This window comes from Doryrhamphus excisus, linkage group LG2, assembly GCF_037039965.1.
Source record: "Doryrhamphus excisus strain RoL-2023G ecotype Guam linkage group LG2, RoL_Dexc_Guam_v1.1, whole genome shotgun sequence".
Lineage (NCBI taxonomy): Eukaryota > Metazoa > Chordata > Actinopteri > Syngnathiformes > Syngnathidae > Doryrhamphus > Doryrhamphus excisus.
In genome coordinates, this window is record NC_136358.1 from 7,519,977 (window position 1) to 7,542,617 (window position 22,641).

The 22,641-nt window shown below is 41.7% G+C and overlaps 2 long non-coding RNA genes across 2 annotated transcripts in view; one reads left to right on the forward strand and one right to left on the reverse strand.

The window, feature by feature from the left end:
- LOC144901801 (uncharacterized) overlaps positions 1-22,641 on the reverse strand; it is a 50,201-nt gene that overhangs the window by 9,426 nt on the left and 18,134 nt on the right. The gene's annotated exons all lie outside the window — the stretch shown is intronic.
- Positions 16,433-21,809, forward strand: LOC144901799 (uncharacterized). The gene is made up of 3 exons (XR_013629902.1): positions 16,433-19,499; positions 19,973-20,122; positions 21,560-21,809. It is a non-coding gene; the product is annotated as an uncharacterized LOC144901799 (long non-coding RNA).

The window sequence follows — 22,641 nt, forward strand, 5'->3', positions numbered from 1 at the left end:
ACAAGCCATGAAAGTGTGCATGACAAGAGAGATCTATGAAGTATGCTTGAAACAAGTTTGGGGCAAAAGTCATTGTGGTATATGGAAGTTAATCATTCTAGTAGTTTGTTAGCTTTAACTTAATTTGTTTGTATTGTGTTTCAGATACAGGATCATGATATTGCAACAAAATACTAACATAATTTTTTATGAAAAGTAAGCACAAATTAAATTGTCTTAAAAGTAAATCGAGTAAACACTAAGAAAGCGAAAAAGGGGGCAGGAACATGTTTTAATCTGTACACAGAATACATAGTTGCATGCCTGATGAGTGCCTAGTATATTCTATGTTTATGAATGCATAGTGTACATGGACATGCCTACACCTTCAATATGTACCCAAATATAAAATATAGCCATACAGTGGAACCTCGGTTTGCAAAAGCCCCAGTTTGTCTTGGTTTTCATACACTGTCTTGGTCATCATACAGTATTGCATGTAACAAGCTGACAACTCCCATCATTGTCAGTAGCCACTAAATCTCGCTATACTTAATTTTCGCAAAACTAGGGTATCTTGTTAGGTACTTTCATTTGGCAAATTCAAACGAGAATGATACACGTGCTGCGTTTGCATTCCGTGGTATCTAGTTCCCAAACAAAATAACTGGTTTTGTTAGTAATGCACTACATGAGTCTGTCTGAATGTTGGTTACAATGGCTAGCGTCTCATGGCTGGGCCTACGCCTATGGAGCCCGGTCGGGCACAGCTGACAACATGAGACCCCCTTCCAATGAGCTGACCACTCGTGGGAGGAGCCAAAGGGGTTAGTTGCGGAGTAAGTGATCCTCAGCTGCAGAACCTAGCTCCTGATACATGGAACGTCACCTGTCTGGTGGAGAAGGAGCTTGAGCTGGTGCGTGAGTTGGAGAACTTCAGGCTCGATATAGTCGGACTCACCTCAACGCACAGCAAAGGCTCAAGAACCAGTCCTCTCGAGAGGTGTTGGACTTTATTCCACTATGGTGGCACTTCTTGTTGCATCCCGGCTCATGGACTGTGAATAAGAGGGTAGTTTCCCTCCGCCTTCAAGTGAGGGGATGGTTCCTGTCTGTTGTTTGTGAACTTCAGGGAGTACTAGAGAGTACTAGAGAATGCTCTCTTGGGGATTCCTTTGTTCTGTTGGAGGACTTCAACGCTCACGTTGGCAGCAACAGTCAGACCTGAAGAGGCGTGATTGAGACGAACAGCCCACCTGAACTGAAACTGAGGTGTGCTTTGCTCATGTTCAAGCATAAGGTTGTCTACATGAGCACTTGGCACCAGGACACCCTGGGCCGCAGTGTGCTGATTGACTTTGTGGTCATGGGCAGAGCTGGGGCAGAGCTGTCAATAGATCAACACTTGATGGTGAGTTGGCTTCGATAATGGGGGAGGATGGAGGTCAGATTTGGAAGACCCAAACACATTGTGACAGTCTGCTCGGGACATCTGGAATAGTCCCCCATCAGAGGGAGAACTCTCACCTCTGGGTGAGCTTTGATCATGCTCCAAGCGAGGCAGTGGACATTGAGTCTGAGTAGGCCATGTTCTGTCCCACCATTGTTGGAGCTCTTCCTGTAAGGTGGTCGGCACCTGTTGTGGTAGTAATCCCAGAGCCCGTTGATGCACATCAGCGGTGAGGCATGCCATCAAGAAGGAGTTCTTGCCCATGGGACTCTGGAAGCAGCTGAAGTAAGTGAGGCTCTGGCAGTCGCAGAGGCAAAAATTTAAGACATGGGTGGAGTACATTGTTATGTAGAATGACTAAGCTTCATCAGTCTGTGATCTTCAACTCTCATTGGACCGATTCAGCCTAGTGTGACACGGCTGGAATGAATCAATGCCCCCATGTCCGAGTCCATGATTCACGCCAAGAAAAGGGTGGACTCCCATCTCCAGGTCAGGGATGAGAAAGGTTCCCAGTTCCCCTTGCTGTTGTCTCATTGTCGCCTTCAATTAAGATAAAGGTGATGTTAAATGTTAACTTTCCTCTTTCATTCATCATTTATAAGCATTTACTTTTAATTATTTTTATTTTGTATTGTTTTCTGCATGCAAACCTATACACCACTTCGTAGTTCGAATTTCACATTTTTTCTGAATAAATTAATTAATAAGTTATTGCCATTTCATGGTTGACTACAGCCCATTATTGTAATGGTAATGGTTTAATTTCATTTGAACATGCATCAGGTTACAATTGAGTGCATCACATAATCAGTTCACAGTTCCACATGTCCAAAAGGAGTAGGATGAAGCAAAGCTTATTAAATCCTACCCCTCCATCTGGTACTTTTACAATCAGTAACTGTTACATTTGTTCACTTCCTGCCTTTCTGATATAATAATTTTTTTTTTGTCACACCCGTAGTACGAGGTGATATGACCATACAATGACATGATGGGTACCATAGTAACCGTCAATATAGTGATATGTATAGCACACCATGACTGGTTCAAGACTCTTCATCCTTGTATTTAGCAAACATCAAATGCTTGTATTGTTTCTTGAATTCGCTTATTGTTGTGCATTGTTTGAGTTCCTTACTCAATCAATTCATTAGTTTGAGTTAGTATGTTCTCTGTATGCGGGATTATGAATTATCCTAACTGACCTTTTATGCAGTAGCAAGTGAAAATTGCTTTCATAGTTATTACCCCCATATTTCAACACAATAAGTAAGATATGGTAGAACCAGAGAGCAATAAAGAGTGTGGAGTGATTTCTGATTGAGAACAAATTTTGTTTTGTTCAATATTGAAATGTTTCTTGCCACCTTATGTTGTATATTTGTAATATGAGGTTTCCAGCTCATATTTTCATCTATTGCAATCCCCAGAAATGTATTTTCCTTCACCCTTTCAATGACTACACCATCTATTTGTATTTACTGGTACGTGTCCTTTCTACTGCTACCAAATAGCATGATTTTAGTTTTACTTCGGTTCAAGGGCAATCTATTATTATCAAACCATCTTTTTAGTGTGACCATTTCTTCTCTGACCTTTCTAATGATTTCTTCTGTGCTTCCTCAGGAACAAAAGGCAGTGGTATCATCCACAAATAATACCAACTTTAAGTTTTTCGTGATTTTGGAGATGTCATTGATGTACAAGTTGAACAATTTTGGTCCCAGTATTGACCTCTGGGGTACTCCGCACCTAATATATGAACTTGCAGATGTGTATTCTCCTAGCTTTATGTATTGCTTCCTGTCAGTTCAGTAGCTTGTAACCCAAAACTAATCTTATTCCGTACCTTTCTGATTTAGTTATTAGGATGTCATGATTGATTGTATCAAAGGCTTTTGTCAGATCCATAAATACTGCACATTTCCTATGATCTATAGCATTAGTGATTTCCTCCGTAATTTTTGTTCTTCTAGAGCCTCCTGAAAGCGTTGACTCTGTCCTCAGAACGTAGTCTTTGGACAGTCTTTGTAGCTTCCGTTGGTCTGTTGTTGTAATGACGGTTGTAAATTGTGAACGCTGGAAGATCACTGATGATCACTGATGTCTTTGATTAGCTGGCTACTAGCGGTTTTGGTATCAAAGTCATTGGTGAATATAGTACGTATTGTTGATTAAAGTGGCACAGTGGTCTGTTAGTCTACTTGGTCTGGTGATTTTGGGAAACAAACTTGAGCTGTACATTATAGCAGCAGATCAATATTGTCTCTATTTTTGAACCTGACACTATTATTAGTCAAAACTCTGCAGTACAATTGTATGTAATCTTGGCCTAAATTAAGTTATGATATATAGAGTCTTGTATGCGCTAAAAACTATTTAGACAGTTTTCTATGCTCTATGAAAATATTGCATTCATAAAGAAAGTTTCTTTCTACATGGAAATTTATTTATTACGGTCTCTTCTGGAACCAATTCACAGTGATTAACTAGAAATTACTGCAATTGATGTCTGGAACAGATTAATTGTATAAAAACTGTTTCCTATGGGTTTTTTTTTCTGTTTTTGTAGATTTCCGTTTTTTGCCTCTTTGGAACGAATGAATTACAAAAAGCGAGATTCCACTGTATTTCCATACAAAGAAGGGCAACCAAAATAATATGCCTTAAACCATGTCCTTTTACAGTACATTTTTAATACTGTACATTTGCATTGTAACGTGTCCAATCCCTCTGACAACTGAAGCACCATTAGGCTTAGCAAGGCCTGTCCTTTATTGAGCATTGCTGGGATTATGGTGCTTTATTCCAGAGCACACCCCTCCCAACACCCCTTTTCCCTGGAATGTGTTATCGGTGTCCGCAGCTGCATGGCACCGACTATGGTGACTATTCCCCATCTGCTGATCTGTCACGCAGCCCTTTATTTGCCATTCGCTCATTCTTCAAAGCCCACCTGAGGGATCCAGCAGACAGGCTAACCTGCGACCAACATGGCCACTTACGAAGCGCTGGCAAGAACGAAATTCATTCCCTTTTCCTGGATGGAGACGGGTAATCTGGCGTGATGGTGGCACTACATGTTGTAGCCAACATTAGCAGTCCCCATACTGAAGCTGCTCTGATTAGTATGCACTTTTTAAAATTGATTGTGCCATTGTGCGATTTTCCACGTTGAATATTTAACAGTATTTTGTCATTCTTTAGCAATATCCTGGACTCAAGGTTTATTGAGGAAATACAGTGGCTGCAAATCTAAACATGTCCAAGCAATCAGATTATTTATTTGCCTCCACAAACTTTTAAAAATAGAGCACAATTTGGCCCATTTCCACAGCGACTTGTTAAAAAAAATGAAGAAAGTGGCAAAATGCTACAACTTAAGATAAAAGAGCTCCTATTCTTGTTTGATTTACTAACTTTGTTTCTCAGAAATAAATGCTCAGCACACAAACTAAGGGACCACGAGGGACCTATATGAAGACAAGGAAGTTATTGTGCTCCTGCTTGATTAATCAGGCCTGTATTCCTGCCCAGGCAAGACTGTGAGAGTGTTCAAAAGAAGAACTAAAGCAATTGAGAAAGAAGGGGTCAGTGGAGGGTGAACGAGAGCAGGCTGAAATCACACAATTTTCTCAGTTGTACAGCATAAAACAGCAGTTGTTACAGCCCAATTCTGTGGTAAAAGTGCGGGGAATCAATGACGCTACAATAGGCCTGATTTGTAAGGGCGTAATCAGATTTGTAAAATTCGGTACTGAATGGAGGCATACCAATTTCCCACACAGAACACATTCACTGATAATGCTTATGATATTTTATTTTGAGAATCAATAAAACAGTTTTATGTTTTGTATTAAGTACCCAAAATGAACCAAACCCTGGCCTGAATGCTGAAGTAAATACTGAACTGTGATTATGGCGTACAATTACACCACTACTGATTAGCCTTGTACCGGCAAGGCTTATTGCACATCGCAATATAAAGCAATTAACAACAGTGAACAGACGATTAAAAGACAATAGTGTCACAAGAAATGCATAGAAGACGAGCAGAGGTGCTTGTACCTGACTGGCAAAATGTAATGATATTCTTTCTTCTCCTTCCTTTAATAACCTTGCAAGCAGAGACTTCCCAAGCTGCACTTATATTAAATCTCCAACCTCAAATTCAATCCTTATAATAAACGCAAGTGTAATTAAGCCACCAGCACCGCCGCCACCGGCTCGTAAAGTCAAATGAAAGGAGGTGTGATGAGACGGGAGCTCATATCTACTGTAGAATGTTCTTGAAGCGCCTTTACACTTTTTTTTAAAGAAACTCTGCTTCTCAAGCAGGAAGTGGTCGCTATTTAATACTATACTATACTATACTCATACTATTTTTAATACTTCAATAGAATTTTGAAGTTGTTTTGGATTTTGTGTGAGTATCCAGTCTGCAGAGGGCATCCATCAGCTATACATGTCCTGACTTCAGTGAAATCAGTGCTGAACACTAGTAAATAGGATTTTATATATTTGCCCCTTAGAGGCCAATTGCCCATATGGGGCATAGCTAAAACTACCACTGCATTTGGCCGAGCACCATGTGGCACCAGCACTTTACAAGCACTGGTGCCACAGATCACTTTCATCCAATCTATTTACTATAACGCCAAATCACAACAGCAGTCATCTAATGGCACTTTATACATAAAGGTCACATTCAACCAATTGAAACCCCACCCGGGAAGCATTCGGCAACGAAGGCAAGGAAAAACTCCCTCAGGGAAAGAAACCTTGAAATGAACCCAGGCTCTGTGGGGCGGCCGTCTGTCTCGACCAGTTGGATTAAAAATAAAGGGATCAATAGTAGATCAAGCAGGAAGACCAAGGAACATAGAGGCGTGTTCTGGTTAAGATTCGTGCAGCAGAATTTTGGACTAACTGAAGGGTCTTTATGAAGATTTCTGAGTGCAACCTAAGTGATGGCCCTTTCCGGACCCATGACCAATCAAAGTAAACGAGAAATATAATCACATATAATCATGCTCGCGGCAGTTTGCCGGTGTAATTACTTCAGCTGTTATGGTTAACGTGACAGCAAACATGGTGACGTCACTCATAAGTAGCCAATGAAATTGTTTGTTTAGTGCCGGGAACCGTCCAACCATTCATTTTTTATGACGCTAATCTTCAAATAGAACCATGGCTTGCTCAAAAGTAAAAGGTTGATGGAGAAATGCTAACATGGGGAACGTGAAAGTGTTGACCATTACGTGTTTATTGTTAGGAGAATCCAGTGCCAAATCGTTGTGTCTCATATGCTCTCAAACAGAAGAAGCGTCCAGTAATAACACATTCATTTGCGACACAGCAACAAGGAAATGAGTCTTCACTAAGAATTGTATGGATATTGGAGAAGAACAGAATCTTTTACTGGTTGAGTTTCCCTCAAAGGTAAACAATGCACTGTAAAAGACACTTAAAATAAGTCTCTTGTGTTCATTTATTCATTGTTTGTACAGTCAAACCTTTTATTAATTATGTGAAATTCGGTCCTGTTTTCTTTTAAGTGCAATTTAGGTGCCAAAAAAAAGTGTGTTGTAGGTTAGTGGTTCTCAGTTACTTTCTGTCATGCACGCACTGGGGCCAAATATCCCCCCCACACACACACAATTTGAAATACGAACCATTCACACTCACATACCTATGGACAATTTGGAGTCACCAATTAACCTAGCATGTTTTTGGAATGTGGGAGGAAACCGAAGTCCCCGGAGAAAACCCACGAACAACATATTCAGACAAGTTGGCAGGTCTTCACTAATAAAAAGTCCTCCCTGCATCATGCCCACCTGACAACCAGAGGCCCCGCCCACTATTTTAGAAGCACTGGTTTCTGGGTGATTTGGAGGGTCTCATTACATTTAATATTCATATGAGCTAGTCTGACACACTTTAAGGCAAAATCAGGATTGGACATTCGCTGTGAGAAAAATTGCAGAAATGGACCTTAATCAATTTTAATTGCTGCTGTAAATACTAACTCACTGCATACACTTTAATTGTGTTATTAGGATAATTATTCACTCGGAAATTAAGAAAAAATGATAAGTGGCAATAACAAGTGAGCATTATATTTGTAAAGTTTTGCATATATATCTTGTGCTGTAGCATGTAGGCCACACAGTCAAGAGATAGGGAAGACCTGGGTTTGATTCTCCATTGGGCATCTTTGTGTGGATTTGCTCAGGTTACTCCGGTTTCCTCCCACATTCCAAAAACATGCTAGGTTAATTGGTGACTCCAAATTGTCCATAGGTATGAATGTGAGTGTGAATGGTTGTTTGTCTATATGTGCCCTGTGATTGGCTGGCGACCAGTCCAGGGTGTACCCAGACAGCTATAAGCTCCTGCGTACCTGCGGCCTTGTAGTGAGAATAAGCGGCATAGAAAACGGATGGATGGATGGTTCTTGTACTGTGCCTCAAGTGTAACGAAAGAATATAATGTTCCCCCCAATAACACGTCCATCATCTTGTCCTGTTACTACTCCACTCCCACCCTTCATCACTCAGACTACAAAGGTATCCACAAGCTTCAAATCTCCTGCACTTATCTCCTGCAGCAGAAAGGGGTGACCCACGTGGGAGCCGCCTGGCTAATCACTGCCTGAGACCACTCCTGGCTCACAAGCTGCCAGATAAAGACGGGCCTTGAGCTTTACTCAGCTTTAGGAGGCCTCGTCGACCGTCTGACGAGCTCCAGAGGTGAAAAATTGCCGCGGGCCAGCTGACTGCCATTGTGCCGTTCTTCCCCAAAAAAAGTCTCAGCACAATGCCTAATAACAGCCGTTTCATTGTTTTTTAATGTTTATTATCCTTATTACCTTCACACCTTTTCCCTGCCCTGAAACTCTGGACAGGTTTTGGCATAGTAAAAGATGAACAGTCAGGCCAGGGGAGAGAGAAAGGGAGCAACGCATGGTTGAGCCGCATCCACAATTAGACATTTCATTAGCATCCATTAACATTTCATTTTATTGTGTATATGGGAGCAACAAGAGGAGAGGTGAGGGCAGATGGTGCTTTTACTATTGAACAGTGAGTACACACAGACTCTCTGTCTGGTAGCATTGGACATCATGGATGAGGTGTGAAGGAAACTAATAAACTTCCAGAAAGTCATAGATTTTATAGTCATTATTGCTGTTTTACTCTATTCATCTTAATTTGGACCACATTTGAGATACAGCCTGTGCAAAATTACATTTGATGCCAAGAGACCTGCTCTGGTGGGGAGTTATCATTAAAACAGATAATAATAAACAGATGGGGTTGTGGCTACTCATTTTAGAAAATGGCAAAGTTGTAAGCATTATGAGTGGTTATAGTTCAGTATGATGGATTTTTTTTTATACAAAAAAAATGAACATTAGTTACTCACCTATGCATCTGGACCACGGTTACATTTTGTCACTGTTTACGGGTAACAATACAATGCAATACAATCACCAGGTGTGATACTTTTGCAAACTTTGGTGATTTTTCATGCATGTTAAGGCCCCCAAAATGTGAGTACAGTTCAATAATAATAATATAATAATACTGATAGTAAGATAGCAAATAAAATTGCTACAAGCAGCGTTGAAGAGGCCCTTGCATCCCCATATAAATCAGTGTTTACGCAAGACAATGGCCGAACTGGACGAACTGTGTCACTGCAATTAAATAAGGAAGATGTGGATGTCCTCAAGGTCTCATCTTAAAAACACACCGTAAACCTGTAGAAGTTTGACCTTGTTAAGCAGAATTATTTTTAATTTTGTTTTACTTGGCTCCTCCCACATCTTATAAAACAGCCTAAAATCCTTTCCAATTGAGTATCGCTCATTCGTCTAGTATCAGAGATTTTGATTTGGTCTCATTCAATCCGTGGGAGGAGTTTGGTTTTTGGCCAAAATTTTCAAGTTCCCTCAAAAATACTTTTTCATGCAACTGTCATGATAGATAATTTTGCCAAATTTCAGGAAGATCAATGAAGTTGGTGTCAGGGGAAAATGCTTTCTAATTTTTCACCTTTGGTTAGGTTTTGGTTTTGGTTAGTTTTCATGTATGTTAAGGCCCTCAAAAATGCAAGGAAACGTGAAAAATAATAACAAACTTTGCGGGTTCATTGGGGCCTTAGCACCGCTATGGCTCGTTGCTCGAGCCCAAATAAATCATGTTCTGTGGTAGTAAATTACAATCGTATACTAGCTGTGCACTTCAGCAACAGTATTCTTTAAATTGACATAAAAACTTCTTAAAGTTCCATCATTTCTTCTGGAACTAACGTTAAATTTGAACAAATCAGTTATTTCTATGAAATCCCTCTAACAAAGGGGGTATCCTGGTGTCGAGAATCTGATTGTAGCTCTATAAATGAAAAGAACCGCGTTGAGGGATCCTGCTCCATATATCAACTGATAACGAGCATTTAATGGGCCGGTAACATCGCCACATGGCGTAGCTTCCCATGAACAGTTTGGCTAAAAGGTTATGCATAAACATGACTGCGGGGTTCCTCAAATTAAAATCAATCAATGTTGTTGTGCTTCACGGCCATTTTAGTCTCCATTTGTATACTTTGTGATACCCACTGGTGGTGTATCTGTGACACTTTCAAGCATCTCAACTCCAGAATCGATAAAAATCAGTGATCATTACAAAAAAAAGGTAAACACTGATATTTCAGGCGGCGTTTTATTTTGACTGACTGCCTATTAGAGGGTGTAATGCGCCGCGCAAATGTATACTTCAAGCCTCAGCGCCCCAGCAATGGACAGCGGGGTAGATCAATCCACTGGTCTTTATTTAGCAAGGTCACCTGGGACGTTTGTGGGTTCGGACATCCACCAAAGCATTGTTGACTGCAGAACTCTATTAGGAGCCCCTTTACACCATATCCGTCTTGTTTATAGAACCGACGCCTTGTAAATCCATTCTTATTGCTTCATCCGGATAAAACTCCATTGTTACAATTTACGATCCGGCCTTGCTACCTGAAAGAAACCACTACTAAGCGCAGAAGTTAAAATTGTCACATGCAAGTACAAAAGTATTATCGTCAAATAATTGGCTGCTGAAATTCAAAAGATGGATGTATGGTGAACCCTTAAGGTTGAAGTTCATGTCACCACCCTGGTCAATAACTTCTAATCTTACCCGTCTCACTTTTATGGTCGCATTGTTATAGCGACTCTTCTTGGGTCACGCTGTGTTGGACAGCTGCTCATAAAGGCCACCATTCAGGAAGAACGCTGGACTTTTTTTATGGTTCTAATTGGAAGTTGCTAGCATTTTGCTAGGGATTAGACCAGTGGCCCAGTTGGCTGACTCCTGATGGAACACTATATACTTCCCTTGTTACCCAGGACACTGTGTAAGGGGGAATATACAGTATATGCTGGTGCAGTGGGCTACTTCAGCCCTGCTCCAAAGCGATTTGTCTCAGCCAAAAGGTTCCATTGTCCTTCACAGACGGCTGCACGTCCACATTAGCAGAGAGAGAGATAGTGTGTGTGTGGATGTGTGTGTGTGTGTGTTGAAATAGGAGCAGGGTTATGGCATTGCGGGATCTCCACAGACTCTTATGCCAAGCCAGCAGGGGGAGCATCGGGGGCGATCTAATGAGAGTGCCTGGGGAGGCTGCAGGCTGACCTCTCCATCACCCACCTGCATTTATATCAAAAGATACCACTTGAAGCCCCCACAGACCCATTTATCTCTCTATAGGTGTAAAAATGCGGTGAAGCCAGCAGAGCGGCGCTGAGAGGCGAAAAGGAAACCCGATGAACAAGCAAAAATCCACTTCAGATGTTATGAAAAAAAATGCATCACTAATATACAGTTAAGCCTCCAAATTTTGACTTAATCATTTGGAGTTCAGGGTAGTTTTTTTGTACTTTTGTGTTTACCTATTGGATTGCTCCGCAAGCCTGTTTTTCTGACCCTTGCAATTGGTCAGGGGTTAAGGATAAGCCCCACCCCTACCACCGCTCAACCAACTACGTGCTAATAGTTATCAGCCAACAGTAAAGAATTGGATATCATTGTAGGAACATTGGAGAATCCATCATTGAACAGTGCTGTGTTCATGAAGCATCCGTCTGTGAAGTGGTGAGAGCAGAGGAGCAGTGACTGTGAGGTAGGTCTTAAGCTCCCCCCCCCCAGCCCAAAATATGTATACAGTATATTCCCATTGATGGCATACTGCGGTTTAGAGACACAATGACACATATTTATAGTTTTTATCTGTATATGAATTACACTTTTCTGCTCCAGGGGAAATTCTGAATTTGGGTATATATATAATCCTCCATCTTGAACGTCAAACAGAAACAGAAAGCAGAGCCTAAATACACAATTACATTAAAGACATTAAGCAGGCTGTTAAAAGTCATAGTAACATTACTAACATTATTGGCAACCTAAAAAAAACAGAAACTGACAGACGCCATGATCCAACTGTACCAAGTGTACTTAGGGTTTGCACACAAAGCCGAAAAGAGATGCTCGCTGCAGCCTCATCGAGGGTTTGTGCACTGTATTTCAACAGCAAAGGAGCAAGTTCAGCACTTTCCACTTTCCAATGCAGAACGCACATTTAGAATGAAGTTCAATGGACAAATATGAATATTTATTTTAGATCAGGGGTACATCAACCACTGACTGCATGTGACTGGTTGTTGTCCCAAAACTGGGGTTAATTTTTGTCTTCAACTGTGAAAAGAAGCTTGAAATAACGCTTTTGACAACTTGTTCCAATCCAACTTAACTGAAACACCATTTCAAACTTGCACCTGCCACCATTATTCCAGTTCTTTCCACCAACAAGAGAAGAGAAACTTTCTCCATCATCTCCAATGAACCTCAAGGCTAGAAGTGTGCACTTTGATGCAACAGACCCCCCCTCCCCACCCCCCCATCCTTTGATTCCTATTCACGGGATGGGAACGTCTCCTGCAATTTTAAAGACAAATCATCTTTTTTTTTGTAACGGTGCCATGATTTAGAGTTCTATCCAAGCAGCGCGGTGATTGGTTGGCAATTCTCTGGCTCCTGGGAGTAGCATAATAGGCATGGAACAAAAAAACAAAAAAAAGAAGGTGAGAGGATGGCATAATCATCTTCACATTGACTAGGGTAATTTGAACTGTCTGTGCTTTAGGAGACAGACACCCCTTGTGTGAGTCTAACTTGGGAAGTGGAGGACGATTACGGTGATTGCTTTATGTCAAGAGGGCAGGGTCAAACATGGAAGTGTTTTTGCTCTAGATAAGAAATGGAGGAATTGAAGGAAAAATGGAGGAAAGAAAAAAATAGGTACAAGATGGTGCCAGCGATCTCTCCGAGTAGGAATGTCCTTCTATATGTGACAGTGAGTGAAAATAAGTGATCATAATGGGTGGCATACGTCGATGTCATACTTGACCTTCAATCTAAAGACGTGTGGCATGTGAAGTCAGTGACAGGAGCAACAGGCAGTAATGGTCTTGAAGTATATGATAATCACACACTCCTAGAGGGTTTTCTAAAGACCATCAGCAGCCAAGCAGAGGCCTAAGCGGTACAATAGAAAATCATAGTGGACACCTCTTAACGGCATAGGTCAAGAGCAGCTAATGGCCTTCCCCGGCGAGTGCAGCTACTACAAACAACCTGTGTTTGTTCACTGTCTATCTTTGGAAGTACTTCAGGAACGCCACGGCGGGGTGACTTTTTAGAATGTACTTGTTATTTACTTGTCAAGTCACACCAGATTAATTGCATTCGCCAAGCTGAGTGGATACGGACACAAATCTTGATTTGTGAAAGGTGATATTTTCAATAAATATGGCCAAGGGCAAACTCAGTTTGGGAGAAATCCAAGATGCATCAGGTGATACAGATTCAGCAAATGAATCAATTTATGAATGTCAATAATTAATAATTAAATTACTTTGAAACACGGCTGTGCAGCACCTTCTGCACAAGCACTGTAGCAATAAAATAAAAATAAATCGATCTACAGCTGTGCAGTGTTGCCATCTTTGCAAATTTGATGCTGTATTTAAAGAGCATTCCGACCCTACTGGAAACTCTTTTTCAAAAGAGTGACTAGAAACAAATCTAGTGACTTTTTCTGGTGTTATTGGAGAGGTTTGGAGACTGCCGTGAAAGCACGTATTGTTGTAAAGCCTGGATTATACTTCTGCGTAATCACTACACGCTCTGACACCGGCTGAATCACCTGCCTGCGGGCACGCCCACTCCGCTGAGATTGGTCATATGCCCAAAGTGTTTGCGAATTACAAATGAACCCCATTTTCTAATATAGTGGGTATAAGAATTGATAATAAATGAATAAAGTCTTTGGAGATCTAATTGAAAAGTGGTTAGGAGCTACTGGAAGCTCATGATCTACTGGCTGGAGATCCCTGATTTACCGTGTATAAACTCAGAGTGGAAGCCGAACATGTGGCAACCTCGACTGCCTGAGGGTTAGCTCATTGTCGGACACACTTTGTCAGAGCCGCCATTAGCGCGATGGACCTCAGAAGCCGGATGTGAGGGCACCGTGTGGATGCACAGCGTATTCAAAATCATATTCCCAGAAACTTAAACCTTCATAATTTAAGTCATTCAGAAAATTCTCATTTCTCATGTCACAAGAATCTTGCAAGATTTAAATGTGACAAAAAACCCTGTTATCCCAACTGTCAAATAAATTAATTCATTATATCAAGGAAATAATACACTTGATAATTTTGCTATACGCATGCTTGTCTGTTCAGTTCAGTCTGTGCATTGGTTCAGCACCTAGTTGCTTCAATGACCAAAAGTGGTGGCAACAAAAAAGGAAAACATAACCACCAAACCCAGTTTAATCATGAGGAAAAAATTCCACATTGAGATGCAGAGCCTTCATCTCAACCGTCAACATTCAGTGACACGATTTATCTAATTTATTTAAAGTAAAAACAAACAGAACAGCGTAAAATGGTGTGCAGTCACACACCATATATGTATAGTTTGTCACGACTCGGCTTCATTGCTTTAAGGTTCGACTCCAGGATGCAGAGAGCAGGACCAATAGCAGGTAAATAATGTTTATTGCGTGCAATAATTGCAGCAGCAGGAAAAAAGCAACTCAGATAGCTGATGGACAAACAACAATGATCCCACAAAGGGAGAAGCGCACACCTGAACTAAATAGACTAATACAAATTAGGGACAGGTGTGGATGAGTGGGGCAACCAAGGAAGACAGGGCAAAACAGGAAGTTAAATACAAAATAAGAGTCCAGAACGGAAACCAAACAAACTGTCACGAGGGAACCCACACAGGTCGTGACATAGTTTGCTACATTGCAAAAGAAATGCTGTTCTATAATACAGTTTAAAAGTCAAAAATGTTTGCCAGACAGTAAGAATTGCCTGTGGTCTCACAAAATGTTGACAAAGTTTGCGTCAATTTGTGAGACAATAAATATTTCAAAACATGCCTGCATTGTAATTGTTTGTCCAGTCATATTTCTCATTGTACTTTTGTTAAAATTAATGTTTAAAGTGTCTTGTTCTAATTAACCCAATCTTGGGCATTGCCTTGTCTCATGAGATGGGTGTCATAAGATTTTAATGACTAATGGCAGACTGTTACTGATGAGCAGCCAGGAATATCCCGAGGTCCTTTACCTTTAAGGATTATGCTGTTGCTATAGTCACATGTGTTTGTACAGTCATAATTTTAATTCTGTTGTTATGGAACTGCAATGATAAATTAATTGAATGGTGAGGTGGCTAGAGTTCCCTGCTTTCAACCTTTGTGGTACAGTAATTACAACGGTGCTCATTAAGATCCTCAATCAAAACTACAAAACTTTTCTCTGCATCCAAACAATGTAAACCTGTCATTACTTTTCGCATTAGGATTAAAAATCCATATTTCCGTCCATGCACACATGCCTTCTGCTATGCTTGGATCAAGCACAGCATGAGCAAAGCATGAGACGATTACGACTAATTACAGATAATTCATTTCTGTTTCCCTACTTACATGTATATTAGCTTGATCTGCAATGCAACGCTCTCAGTTATATTTGGTTGTGCACCTCATTAATTTTATGTTACAGACGAACGCAATCAGAATTGCCTGCATTGAATGTTACCGGCATATTTAATCAGAAATTAATAAAGAGGCTCAATGAGGTGGCTCCAGTTCAATTAGGTGAGAATTATTTGACATGTTTATTTGTGACGGGGACATTGCCTTGCTTGTCTCGTGGCCCTCAGATAATAAAACGCTCCAGGAAGGAGTTTACAAGAAAATGATCGAGTAGCTTTTCAAAGTGCTATTTAGATGAAAACCCCCAAATCTAAGATAAATTGGTTTGTTCCCAGTATTCTTAATACGATTTCTTATTAAGAAATATGTGTAATTAACAGGTAATATTTCATCCTACTTAATTGGACTATTCCACAATTTTAATCATTTCCAATGATTTTTGTGAGATTAAACAGGATATTTATATGCAGGGCATAAATCCAAGCTGGCATCCTTGGCACACAGTGAAACTCTGCACTTTTTTCCCCCAATTTATTGCAAATTGGCAGCTTGGTTTTGTGTTAAGTCAGCTCGGGAACACTGTCACACCTGGCTGTTTTTTTTTTTTTTTTGCTCCAAGCAGGCAACAGCCTTTCGGCATTGGAAAATCCCAAAGATACACATTATCTCTTCACCAAACACAGCCAATAAGCCTATTTACACTAGAAAATAAGCACACTAAACCTTTTGCTATCCAAGAGTCCGACTGTATTTGAGTCAATGCGTCATCTTTAGTGCACTTGTCCTTACTTTACCGCAGGAATATGGATTATTCTGCCTGACTGGCCTTCAAAAGCACGGCAAGAGTGGCTTGGCGGCGTGTGTTGAAAAGCTGAACACGACCACAAGGATGTCAAATAATCCCGGGTTAACATGTGTGGTCACATGGAAATCCTGCTCAGATTGCAAAGCAGCATGGGTGTCCATCCTCTTCCTACGCCGCCTGTCCACAACATGAGACAAGCTGCCAAACACTGTATGAGCGCCCGCGGATCAAAACGCTGATTGGAGATGACAGGTGGGCACAGGTAAGCACATCCTGTGCTGCACAGATGCGGTTATTAACCCTCGTCTTCGCCTCGGCAAAGTAAAAGAGTGCTTATCACGGATCCAGAGTGGCCACACAGCAGGTAATGTGGAGCACGTCCTTTCATACTTTCTAAAAAATTCTGAGGAGGAAAAAGACAGTTAAATACCAAACAATCCACACCAATTTCATGCTGTTTTCAGCTAAGGGTTCACAGGAGGAAAAAAAATCAGTAGAAAGAGGCACGGACAAAGAGGTGGAATAACAACACATCTTATGGAAAGTATTTAGTTCTCAGTGCCTTATCTTTTTAGAGCAGGGGGTGTCAAACTCAATCTCACAGGGGCCAAAGCTCAAAGCCTACTTTAGGTTGTGGGCAGAATTGGACATTACCCCACACCCACATAGACTTTTTTTTAAATCGTAGGTGGGTGAAATGTGCTTTTGTTGTGTGTCCATTCATTCTACATTTGGTTGTGGTTAGCTGGAGACCAGTCCACGGCGTACCCCGCCTCTCGCCTGAAGTTGTACGGACATACAAACTATGCATCTCCTTTAATTTTGTGAGGGTTTGTTCTATCTGAAATCTGTTTCAATTTGCAAACATTTCTGGTTAACATACAGTATGCATGCATCTTGTCGTGTTGTTAATACACTGCGTGAGTCCGTCTATGTTCTGTGTGTATTTTTAATGACATATTTGCCTCTACATGGAAAACAGGAACCAGTCTTTGGCGATGGTCTTTAGCTTTGGCGATACTTTGGTGCAAAAGTTAAGAAACACAGTACTCAGTGTTGTAAAAACATTTTGATGTGGTTTTCATTGTACAGTAAAAAATGTCATGTGAAATTTATCTCCATTTGTTCATTCATTCATTCATTTTCTACCGCTTTTTCCTCACGAGGGTTGCGGGGGTGCTGGAGCCTATCCCAGCTGTCTTCAGGCAAGAGGCAGTGTACACCCTGGACTGGTCGCCAGCCAATCACAGGGCATATATAGACAAACAACCATTCACACTCACATTCATACCTATGGACAATTTGGAGTCACCAATTAACCTAGCATGTTTTTGGAATGTTGGAGGAAACCGGAGTACCCGGAGAAAACCCACGCATGCACGGGGAGAACATGCAAACTCCACACAGAGATGGCCGTGGGTGGAATTGAACCCTGGTCTTCTAGCTGTGAGGTGTGTGCGCTAACCACTCGTCCGCCGTGCCGCCCATCTCCATTTGTTTCTGTTTGAAAAAGTATAAAACATCCAATCAGATTGCTCCAATGTCATTCCTCAAAGTCCTTGGATACTCTGATGGGTTTATTTGTATCTGGGTACTGATATGATATACTTTGATGTATCAACAGTTCTTACTTATCAGCATCATTTGTCAGCATTTGCACACAATTTCTGAGGGGGTTTCAGGCTCCTAATAATATCTAACTCCACAAGGGGGTAAATTCAGCCAAAGCTGGGGAAATAGTGGCAACTTGCCGAAGGCCTACAAGTTCACCGGCTGCAGCAAAGTCACAGGCAACACCGGCGAGTGCCCACTGTTCCGAATGAGTGAAGAGAACAAGTACAACATAGAGTCGACTATGCCAATACATCCATCATACTCTCTGAGATCGCTGACCCCCATAAGTCCCCATGGACCAGGTTCACAGTCTCCAGCCTCCCACTGTACTTGGGCTGTGCACCAATGTGTATTTGAGGCACTCATCTGCAGCCAGTCCAGCACGCACATTCACTTAAACGCTCTTTTCTGCTTACACCGCCTCTTTTCTCTTGATGCAAATGTAGGTTTGATTAATTAACAAGCATATTTTTGTCTTTCAGCTTTCCTCCCGTTGCATATGTCCTCGCAGAGACTTAACCAGCCAATGGAAATCTATTTTAGTCACTTGCATTGTCCCCATTACGGCGGTATTATTTCAAACTGTTCCACTTGCCTGGATGGGGCATAAAAGGGAATATCAGTTTTCACAGGAACATGTCTCTTAATTACCTCGTATCCCAAGGCAACACCCCCACCTCCCCATCATCCAGGAGGAAGGAAAACAACGCCCCAACATGATCAAGACGGACTAATGCTAATTAGCACAGCGCTATTCTCATCTCCAGTGTGCATCTGGCTGGTAGACCAACAACATACGCCAAAAGCCATATTTATTTATACAGTACACTCACTGGACACTTCGTTAGGGACGCCTGCACCACCCAACCATGCAAATATAGTATCCTCTTAAATATCGACATTTTTATATGTCCGGATACATTTGTCAATAATTAGTGGTAAATATTCGAAAATGTTATGCAGTTTCAGTAATTGTTTCACCTTACAAATAGAACAGTTTAAATAAATCATAAAATGAGTATGACTCAGGTCCATGATGGGTGACCATAACCATACCTTTACTATGCATAAACAGAAATTGTGATTTCCTCCCATTTGTTATGAGTAAGAGTAAAGATTCTACGAAAAGGATCCGAGGTAAGTGTCTCTCTCTCTGATTTGGAAGGACGCACTAATACAAGTGGCATTAATGCTTATGATTTCATGTGGTAATGTTGCGCTGAAAGCTTTCTATTTTCAAGCTTTACTAGAGCCTGCACTGTACAAAAGCAAAAATACTGATGTGAACTCATTTGCTGACCAACATGGAAAGAGTTCAAACAGTGGATGCTGGTAGCCATGGCAACACCCCTTGAAACCATGCAAAAAAAAATAAGCAGCTTCTTTGTTTAAAGTAGAACGTCATAATTCCTTGGCAAATTTGGATTGTGCAAATCTTAATTCTGCATCTTTTTTTTTTTTTTTGGAAATGCCGAATGAATCCCTTCCTGTTTTGAGAGACTCAATCAGCTTCATTTGGAGCAGCTGTATGTGTTGCACTTAAGAGCTCTCCATTTGATTTGCTTGTGGACACAGCGTGAGTTTCAGCAGCAAATAATCCCCCCCTCCCCACCTCTGCATGAGACATGTTCTTTGCCGGATTATCCTGCCTCAACCTCACCTCTGACAAGCTTCAAGTAGGCAAACAGGCCTCCTCCGCTTTATGATTAATAAAAAACCCAGTGGGGCCCTAGCATAGCAAGCAAACAAAAAGTTAAGTGTAAAATAAAGCAGAAGATATGTAAGTGTTGCAGCACCTTCAATATATCATCAGCTCCATCTGCTGGTGGAAAAGAACAGTGCCATGCTGTAAGACTGCAGTGTAAAAATAGCAGTAGGTTGCGATTGCATGCATTATAGTGTACCCCCCCTCAACCCCCCCCCCCCACCCCCACCCCACAGACTATACATTAAGAGCTACTATTAATGGATGTTATCATGCTCCTAATAACACTCTCTGCCATCTTCCCTTCGTCACACATGGACTCCCCCGCATTGCCGGGTCCAAAGCGAGTGCGGTTGATTTCAATCCATTCGGCAGGAACTCCAATCCACCTCCGCCCCCTCCTCGTTCTCGCTGCCATTCCATCAAACTGACATGTCCTGCGTTTATCTCCATCTCCTGTCAGCTTGCCACCTGCACTACTACCACCAATGGAGGTAAAGTCACCAGCTGTCGTTTACACCGGATAATGACATCGAAACCGGATTTGGGAAAATGGGAAATGCAAGCCAGACTGCATGTAGCATACACACATGTCCTATGGATATGGTTTTACTGGACTTTATTCATTCCAGCACCAGACCCAGCATGGTTGTTATGAGAACCCTGAACTAAACCCGCAACCTGAAGGTTAGGAGACGAGCACGCTAACACCTGAGTCATGCCATGACATAATTACTGTGGCTGATTTAATTAGTAGAAAATAGTGGAATATGGGGCTTTGTCCAACCCACCAGTTGAGAATCCCTCAGGACCATTAAAATGTACCATTACTAGAACTGTAGAAACTATTGAGTCCTTCTATTGCCAGACCTTCATCTCATGATGAGCATCCATCACTTTCTCACACTTTTGTCACCACGCTCGCTTTCAATTGCAACCATTTCCCAAAGGCTTAAACTTTACTGCCCTTCCTCCTCCTCCACTGCTGCTCCTAAGTCTCAGGAATCATACATAGGTTTGCCACTGCTGAGGAAGCAAGCACAGTAATCCTTGGGCTCAACTTCAAAAAGAAAGCTCAAAAGACAACCACTTCAGTTCTGGCAAGTCAGCTGAGAACGACAACCTCAGCTGGGAGACCTTCACTCTCATCCACAGCTTCTCCTACCCTTGCTCCGTTCTGTGCTATGAAACAAAAAGCGAACAGTGATAAAATGAGGAATATGTGTAGGAGGTAAAGGCAGTGGGGGGACAATGTAGAGCAGGAAGCTGCCGGTATTGTGGGAAATGGAGGAGAGTAAAGATTTAGAGCTCCCACTTCTACCATGTGTCTCTAAGGAGAAGTTGGCACATTGTCAGCACATCTTTATTTGGCTCCGCGATGCAGGAGCTGAGGTGATGACTGAGCTCCAGTGGAGGGAAAGCAACTAAACTAATTCCATCTCCCTTCTCACATGAAGGAAACTGGGAAATGTATGAAGACATTTGTAGAGTATATCCTTCTAGTTTTGTTAGTTTGTGCGAAACAGGGATTGTTACTGGGCAGAATTTGAAAGGCATTTCTACCCCAAAAGCCCAAGAAAAGGTCATCTACCATTGGGAGCATCACACAACACAACAAGGAAAGGACAAGGAAAGTCGGCAGGAACAGGGAGAATGACTACTCTGTATTAATGTAAACAATTGCTCCAATTAAGATGTCAGTTGTATGGGCTACAAAAGCAAATAACCATTGCGTTAAAAAAACATTAGCATTAACGCTGCAAGCCCTCCCCATGTAGTGTTTACTAACTCCACAAGGCAATGACTACATGAACTAATCATCAATACTAATGCTATTACAACATTGGTTCTGACTTTTTCAAAAAAAAAAAAATGTTTCATTTAGACTCAATGCCACTAAAATTACGTTATTTTTTTTGCTAATATTACAGGTGCCATCTCCAGGTCAGGGATGAGAACCTGCCCAGGTGGAGGAGTTTAAGTGCCCTGGGGTCTTGCTCACAAGTGAGGGAAGGATGAAACGCAAGATCAACAGGCGACGCTCAACAGATCGACTCTACATCAGTCCGTTGTGGTGAAGAACCAAAAGGCAACGCTCTCAATTTACCGGTCGATCTAGGTTCCTACCCTCACCTATGGTGAGCTTTGGGTGGTGACCAAAAAGACAAAATTGTGGGTTTTCTCCGCTGGGTGTCTGGGCTGGATGACAAGCACTGTCATCCAGGAGAGACTTGGTGTGGAACTGAGAGGAGCCAGATGAGGTGGCTCGGGTATCTGGTTCGAATGCCTCCCGCTCGCCTCCCTGGGGACATATTCAGGACACGTCCAACTGGAAGACAGCCTCGAGGAAGACCCAGACTAGTCTCCCAAACGGACTGGGAATGCATCGGGATTAAGCTGAGTAATGCTGCATCTCTATGAAGCTGACAAACATTTTAAACAAGAAGTGGTTGGCGTGTAATTATATTTTAAGGCAGGTGTGCAGACGTGAAAGCAGCATCTCCGTGCCAGGAAGCCAAGAAGACTCCAACCGTTCACTTAAATATTTCACACGTAGAAGGCCTACTTCAAAAGAGAGGCAGTGTAGTCTTCCTATTCAATCAGGCGGCGTGCTCACCTCACTTGTGAAATATTGATAGGTTGATGCTTGTGCGTCATTCCCAAGGGAGGCTTTATGTATTTAAGATTTTTTTTTTCTTGGCAACATGTGAATCTGTACTGTTGCTGTGTTAGAAGTAAAACAAATCGGGTCCGTCTTTTACATTTATGTTACACACATCCATCTATATTATTGCCTGACTGCAGATTGACCAAGATTGGATGTGCTGAAGGATTCTAAACTTAGTCATATGATGATACCGGCACTAATGGGCCAGAGGAGCGATGTGCTGATATCCTTAATTGATGGATTAGAAGCATGTAACTCCCTGTAGACGGGGAGCCGATCAAGGGAGGGAGAAAGTAAGTGGTGCAAGCCTGAGCTTGAACATGACCTGAAGAGTTAATTGAATGG